The sequence below is a fragment of the Anser cygnoides genome, chromosome Z, assembly GCF_040182565.1.
Source record: "Anser cygnoides isolate HZ-2024a breed goose chromosome Z, Taihu_goose_T2T_genome, whole genome shotgun sequence".
Classification (NCBI taxonomy): Eukaryota; Metazoa; Chordata; class Aves; order Anseriformes; family Anatidae; genus Anser; species Anser cygnoides.
Window position 1 is genome coordinate 75,036,968 of NC_089912.1, and position 7,534 is coordinate 75,044,501.

At 44.4% G+C, this 7,534-nt stretch overlaps 1 long non-coding RNA gene across 2 annotated transcripts; it reads left to right on the top strand.

Annotated features, from left to right (window-relative positions):
• The first annotated feature begins 2,216 nt into the window (after positions 1-2,216).
• On the top strand, positions 2,217-7,219 carry LOC106035597 (uncharacterized). 2 transcript variants are annotated; one of them, XR_010827847.1, is made up of 5 exons: positions 2,217-2,590; positions 2,794-2,908; positions 3,781-3,928; positions 6,868-7,013; positions 7,160-7,219. It is a non-coding gene; the product is annotated as an uncharacterized lncRNA (long non-coding RNA). The 2 variants fall into 2 exon arrangements; XR_010827846.1 differs by lacking the exon at positions 7,160-7,219 and having other exon boundaries at positions 6,868-7,153.
• The last annotated feature ends 315 nt before the right edge of the window (positions 7,220-7,534 follow it).

Here is a 7,534-nt window from a genome sequence, read left to right on the forward strand (position 1 = left end):
CTCTGGTCCCAGAGTTGCTGCAGTCTCTGCTCACCATGAGATGGGAGTAGAGAGTCCCTGTTACAGCATCAGTCTTGGAGTCTAATGGACTGAATGCTTAAATATAAACAATCATAGAATCATAGAATCAAGGAATGGCTCAGTTTGGAAGGAATCTTAAAGATCATCTAATTCCAGACCCCCTGCCATGGGTAGGGATGCCTCCCACAGGATCAGGTTGCCCAGGGCCCCATCCAGCCTGGCCTTGAACACCTCCAGGTATCCACAGATTCTCTGGGCAACCTGTGCCAGTGCTTCACCACCCTTCTACAGTGAAGAATTTCCTCCTAATGCCTAGTCTATCCTCTTCTGGTTTAAGATCATTCCCCCTTGTCCTATCATTATCTACCTGAGCAAAGAGTCCTTCTCCATCTTTTTTAAGACCTCTTTAAGTATTGAAAGGTTGCAATGAGGTCACCCTGGAGCCTTCTCTTCTCCGGGCTGAGCATCCCCAGCTCCCTCTGCCTGTCTTCATAGAAGAGGTCCTCCAGCCCCCTGATCAACTTCATGGCCCTCCTCTGGACTTGCCCTAACAGCCCCACATCCTTCTTGTGCTGGGGGCCCCACAGCTGGATGCAGCACTCCAGTGGGGCCTCACAAGGGCAGAGCAGAGGCACACAATCCCCTCCCTCCCCTGCTGCCCGCCCCTCTGTTGATGCAGCTCAGGATGCAGCTGGTCTTCTGGGCTGCAAGCACACACTGCTGGCTCATGTCAAGCTTTTCGTCCACCAGAACCCCCATGTCCTTCCCCGCAGGGCTGCTCTCAATGGGTTTTTCTCCCAGTCTGTGCTCATGTTTGGGATTACCCCAACACAGGTGCAGCACCTTGCACTTGGACTTGTTAAACCTCATTATGTTCATGTGGGCTGACTTCTCCAGCCTGTCCAGGTCCCTTTGGATGGTATCTCTTCCTTAAATACTTGTTCTAAATCCCTTTCTGTTCTCTCTCTGGTGAGTATGAGCAATAAGTGCTCTAGCTTGCCCTTTACAGACTTACAGGTGTTTTTTTGATGTTGAATAATGAACATGTCCTAGGAATAAGTCTGCTTCTGTGTACTTTAGTTGAGCAAATTTCCACTAAATCAGCTCAGTTGACAATTGCAGAAGGATAAGTCTAATTTTGTGACACTCAAATCAAACTTTTTGTTTTAATCACCAGCTCTTATGAATTAATACTTTTAAAAGTATTTCTCTGCTGGAGAGATCATAATTTGTTTATTTTAAAATGTTTTCTTATACCAAAACACAAATTAACCCAGAATTTTTAACACAGCAGCCATTACCCCTACAAGCCCCATCAAAATACCTTAAAAAGAAATGCATAAGTACAACAGTGATGATAATAGTATCAACAGTTCAGTGTCATAATATTTTCTTGTGAGAAGGAATACAAACTCAGTGATAGAGTTGTTTATTCCTTGAAAGTAGGATTGTCCAAAACCTGTCGGCCTGAATGCATCAATGAAAACAAATACTAATGCAGGAATGGTGGTCTCCTTCTCAAGCTATTTTTACAGTGGGGATAACGAGTTTAAGCCAACCAAGCTACCTACACCTGGACCAAGAAAGCAGAAAGTCTTATATTCTGGATTTTGACGTTTTTAAATCCTCCAGATTAGTGATTTCCAGTCTCTCCCAAGCTATGGAACAAGGCCAACACTCAAAACTTCTCAGAGAGCTTGAAGATAGTCACAGGGACCTGTTGAATCTGAAAACAGAACTTTTTAGCGTGATTTCAAATGCCAATTGTAGACCATTTTATATGATCTCCTGCCTGTCACCCCACAGCCATCACTCTGAACTCTTGTAAAAAAAACCCTGTGTTTTGTCAAGCTAGCCACGACACCATCCATCTCCATAAGGGTTCACAAATTAACAAAGCATGACGCTAAGCAATACAAAGGCATTCTCATGGATGTATGAAAGGGTCATATATGCTGGCTGAGGCTGAATTCTTGATAAGCTGAGGTAACATTTTCTGAAAAATTCTCTTACTCTTGTTATCCACACACATCTGGGTCTCTGGGACTCAACTCAGTGAGATGTAACAGAACATTTCATTCATTTAAAAAATGAGTTTAATTTAAAAAAAAAAAGTATGGATCTATAATTGCCCCACTAAGCGCCTCAGAAGAACGATGGGCAAGTTTAAAAGCAACAAAGGGAAACTGAGCTTGCAGGTTTTCCTTGTTAGTCATGCATCTGTTTCAATGAATCCCATGATGATTTCAGGTGTTTGGCTGAGTTGTTTGCCTGGCCATGTGGATGCCTACCACATGTCAAGTGACCTGGTAGTGTTTATTTAAAGAATCCTGTCTGCAGAGACATGGCTGCATCTCCTCATGCCCTGCTGTTACAGACAGCTCTTCATTGCCCGTGACTCACGACATGATGGGCTAACTGCACTAACACAGCCAGTGCATTGTGCAGTCTCATCTCAACACTCCTTTGTTCCATGCTGGCTGACAGGGCTATTGGCCCATCTCTTGGGTGGTCAGCGTCACAAATACCTTGTTTTTTTGCCACAAACTCTGCAGCTGAATTGCTAAATGTAAGTGCTGAAATCCGGGTTCCCTGCAAGTCAGTGGGGGCTTTGTTACTGACTTCAGTGGGGTCAGGTGTATGTGCACTGCTTGATTTTTGATCCCTATCAGGCAATAGTAGATTTATAAATGCTGCTACTCGCCATTTTCTGGAAATACCAGTATTTGTATTTACGACTGTTATCTTAAAACTAATTTTTTTATTTTGGAGTTTTCAGAGCATTTGAGAGCACAGGAATGGATTTCTACCAGCAGCAGAACATCTGGGGGGCTCAGGGAAGGAAATGCAACTGGATAGAAAAGGAACAGACTTAATTTAATAACAGGTAATATGCTTTATCTTTCTCTACCTGGTGGCCTGTAACAGATGCCCTGCAGTCACAGACAGTCCCTGGAGTGAGTTATGTTTTCACTAGAGCTGCAAAAATTGCTTCTCCACTGCTTCTGGGGCCTTCTATTCCAGTGACAGTAGTGATACTCTTCAATATGGGTGGACAAGCAGAGCACTAAAGAGAATTTTTAGGCTTCTGCTGTGGCTTAACCCAGCAGGCAGCTTAGCACCACACAGATGCTCACTCACTCTTCTCCTCCCCCTGGTGGGGTGCAGGAAAGAAATGGAAAAAAAAAAAAAGACAGAGAGAGAGAGAGAGAGAGAGAGAGAGAGCAAAACCTCATGGGTTCAATTAAAAGAGTTTAATAGGACAGAAAATTAAGGGATAATAATAATAATCATCATCATCATATACAAAGCAAGTTATGTACAATGCTGACTGATGTCCAACCAGTCCCTGAGCCTTGCTGCCCCCCACTCCAGTTGATTTTTCATCATGACACTGTGTGGTATGGGACATCCCTTTGGCCAGCCTGGGCCAGCTGTCCTGGCTGTGTCCCCTCCCAGCTCCTGGTGCACCCCCAGCCTCCTCGCTGGCAGGGCAGCATGAGGAGCTGAAACGTCCTGGGCTCTGTGCAAGCACTGCTCTGCAACAGCTAAAACATCAGCATGTTATCACCACTATTCTCATCCTAAATCCAAAGCACAGCACCATATCAGCTACTAGGAAGAAAATTAACTCTATCCCAGACAAAACCAGGACAGTTCCTTTTTAGTAAATTATTATATGTCCATATTAAAAGCGAGATATTACTTTCAAATCAAGCATACGCTTTCTGTATAAAGCTGCTGCCTTCTCATCTCCAGCCCCACACTGAGCAGGAGATGTGCTAGACCACATATGTGTTTGTCCAGCCTCTTCTCAAAGGAGCTCTCCCAGCATCCAGGGACAGCCTGTTTCAATGTTTCACTGCAGAGCCAGATGGCATTTCCTGATGAATTAAGAAAATTATGGGTAAGTGTAAACCACCTTGGTAATCTCTTATTTTTCTCCTTACATATCTTAGAAAATAAGCAAAGGGAAAATAATTACTCTTGGTCCTTTAAAAAATAATTACTCTTGGTCCTTTATTATCAGTTGAGCAGAGTCTTTTGCAAAGGATTCAGATGACACCCACACATCTTTCAAATGTAGGACAGTCAAAAATATTGCTCAATTTAGCTTCACAACTTTTTTACCTTGTTTTAAATAGGGGTAGCTCTCTGCCAAAGCTTTTGTGAATACTATAAAAAATAGACTTATTAGAGACAGGGAAATAAAATATTTAACATTTTTTTCTCTTTACTAACATATTGCAACAAGAATGAAAAAGTGAGCATTTCACAGAATTAAATTCTCAAAACTCAGACAGAAATAAACCTCCTTGAGAACATCTCGGAGAACTTCAAAACGATTCCACTTGGAATGTCAAAATCTTTGTCACAACCTACCAGGGAGTCGCAGTGCACATTTTGATTTTGTGCTTCTGAAGAATACCTGTTTAAGTTTTAATCAAGAGACTAAATCCCTCTCAAGAGCATAGGCAATCTGTGAATTAGTGTGACGCAGCACACCAGGAAGGCTGGGGTCTGACGTCAGTAGAGAGGAGTAAAAGGAGACTGATGTCAGCTGCCTCCTCCTTAAGGCTTACTTCTTACAGCTTGGCTTACTCACCTGGCTTTTCTCCACTGATGACTGTTCAGGGAGACCACATGGTATCTCCTGTACAGCTGCTGAACGCCAGTGGTGACGAGTAGTGGTGAGGCATGTCCCTGCTCTCATATCTTTCTTCTCTAGGAAGTAGGTAGGAGTGCTACTGGACAATGCTGTCCTGCTGTTTCGTACAGCTGTTTCAGACCCTTGCAAGGAGGCATGGCCAGAGAGGTAGAGCTTTCCTGCCCAGACCTCCCTAGTCCAAAGACTGATTCAGACAGGGAAGAGATTTAAAATGACTGCAGTGAGTATTGAATCACAGGCAGGTGTAATTAAACCCTAGAAATTTGTATATTCTTTCTCTACAAAACCGTCAATGAATAATACAATTTCTCTTCTACAGCACTTTTTATATGGAATTTCTTTATGTGTTTTCCCAATATGCAAAATGTCTATTCTATTCTGTAGTTCAAAGCCACCTTCATCCACAATATTTGAATACCTTTCAGAACATGACTGAGTAATATCTGGCATTTGTATTTCCTCCTATTTCAGAAAGAGAATTATGTGAGTAATTAAGTGCTTTTATTGAGGTACTTTTTATTAGTGTTGTATGTACTGTTTAATGTTGTCACTCTTGAGTAGAGGTGAAAGTTACTATGTAAGTACACAAGGGAAGGAAGGGTGAAGAAGACAGACCTTACTCTTGCCATGGAATAGGATAAGGATGTGGTGGTTTTACTTGGGTGTGCAGCCGAGTTCCACCATGGCCGCTGTCTCACTCCCCCTCCTCACAGAAGAAGGGGGAGAAAATACGATGCAAAGGGCTCAAGGGTTGAGATAAGGATGGGGAGATCACTCAACAATTATCGTCACGGGCAAAACAGACTCTGAGTAGGGAGATAGTAAGATTTATTGCCTATTACTAGCAAGTTAGAGAAGTGAGAAACAAATGAAAGAAACCAAAAATGCCTTCCCCCCCCCCCCATCCACCTTCTTCCACCTCCTCCCCCCAAGCGGACGGCACAGGGGAACAGGGGAATGGGGGCTGTGGTCAGTCTGTAGCGCTTCGTCTCCGCCGCTCCTTCTCAGTCACTCCCTGCCCCTGCTCCACGCGGGGTGCCTCCCACGGGATGCCGTCCTTCCCGATCTGAGCCTGCGGGGGCTGCCCACAGGCAGCAGCTCTTCAAGACCTGCTCCCACACGGCTCCGTACCACGGGGTCCATCCCCCAGGAGCAAACTGCTCCAGCACGGGTCCCCCACGGGCGGCAGCTCCCCCCAGGCCCCCTGCTCCTGCGTGGGCTCCTCTCCACGGGCTGCAGCTCCGGCCCGGGGCCTGCTCCTGCGGGGGCTCTCCATGGGCCGCAGCCTCCTCCAGGCCACATCCACCTGCTCCACCGGGGGCTCCTCCACGGGCTGCAGCGTGGAGATCTGCTCCGTGTGGGACCCGTGGGCTGCAGGGGGACAGCCTGCTCCACCAGGGGCCTCTCCACAGGCCGCAGGGGAACTGCTGCTGCCTGCCTGGAGCACCTCCTGCCCTCCTGCTGCACTCACCTGGGGGGCTGCAGGGCTGGCTCTCACTCCTCTCACTCCCAGCTGCTGTGTAGCAGCGGTTGTTTTTTTTTTTTCCCTGTCTTAACTATGCTTTCACAGAGGCGCAAACAACATCACTTACTGACTTGGCTCTGGTCAGTAGCAGGGCAACATCTAACATGGGGCAGCTTCTAGATCCTTCTCACAGAAGCCACCCCTATGGCCCCCTGCTACCAAAACCTTGCCACATAAACCCACTACAAAGGACTGTGATGGTCCTATGTCCTGAGGAATTCATTTCAGTGTTAGATAGGACCAGTATAACTCTCTTCCACAGAGGTCATCTTCAGCTCATTGGTAAGTAAGCACACTAGAAACTGAGTTAGTAACATAACCAGGTATTTAAAAAGCCTACAAAACATACTGGAAATGGTACATTAAAGTCTTTAAGAACTGTGATGGTGACATAGAACATGCCAACATCTCCCAGCTATGCAATTGCCAGTTCTAGGAAACTCAGAAAGGATGGATTAGGGAGAGACATTTCATCTAGATTTGTTTTAAATCTAGAGAACTTCTGTTCTTTGAAAATGCTTCATTTTATAAGAATCTCTTGAAACATGCATGAAGATAAATGCACAGGCGTTTTGCTATTATTGTGTTACAAAATGTATGTGACAATGTAAATCCTGTACTTCAAGGCTCAAAATCCTTTCACCACCTGCAGTGTTGTTGAAGCACCTCTCCTCTGAAGATGTCACAGTGGCCTTTACATGATGTGCACTGTGAGGTGGTTACAACAAATGTGAAATAGTGCTGGTCTGGAAATTATGATCTAGCTCGGGCTGAGGGCAAAGGATGGATCATGTAAAGGTAAGCTGGACATCAACCTTTCTTAATGGTTGGCTTATAGAATAACCTAGCAGCCCTACACTATTCCTGTCAATACAAGGAATATAGCAACAAAATGGAAAGGAATTAATCAAATCTTAAATCTTTTTTTTTTTTTTTCTACACAGGTCTAAACAGCCAAGGGGTGAACTCTTTGTTTAACCCTCTTTCTACTACAAAAGCAATCAAAAAATAAAACAAACAAAACTTTAACATAAGAGTTAAAACAGTCTGTCAGCTACTGTTTTAGAGTCGTTTAACATTTGTGATAAAATTGTTGGTTTTTTTTTGGCGTTTAACAAAAAAGACATTGCTACCTTCTATCCCCTCTTCAGAAATCAAGTCTTCATTCTATTCTAATCAAGCAGAGCTTTCAGTACCATTCTATTCGTATATGCAGCAAAAAAGACTCTGACTATGCTTGTGGTAATGAACAAGGTTTTCTGCTTCATGGATGTCTCCTTCTAACGGAGGACCTAAGCACTAGGAAACATCTCACCTAT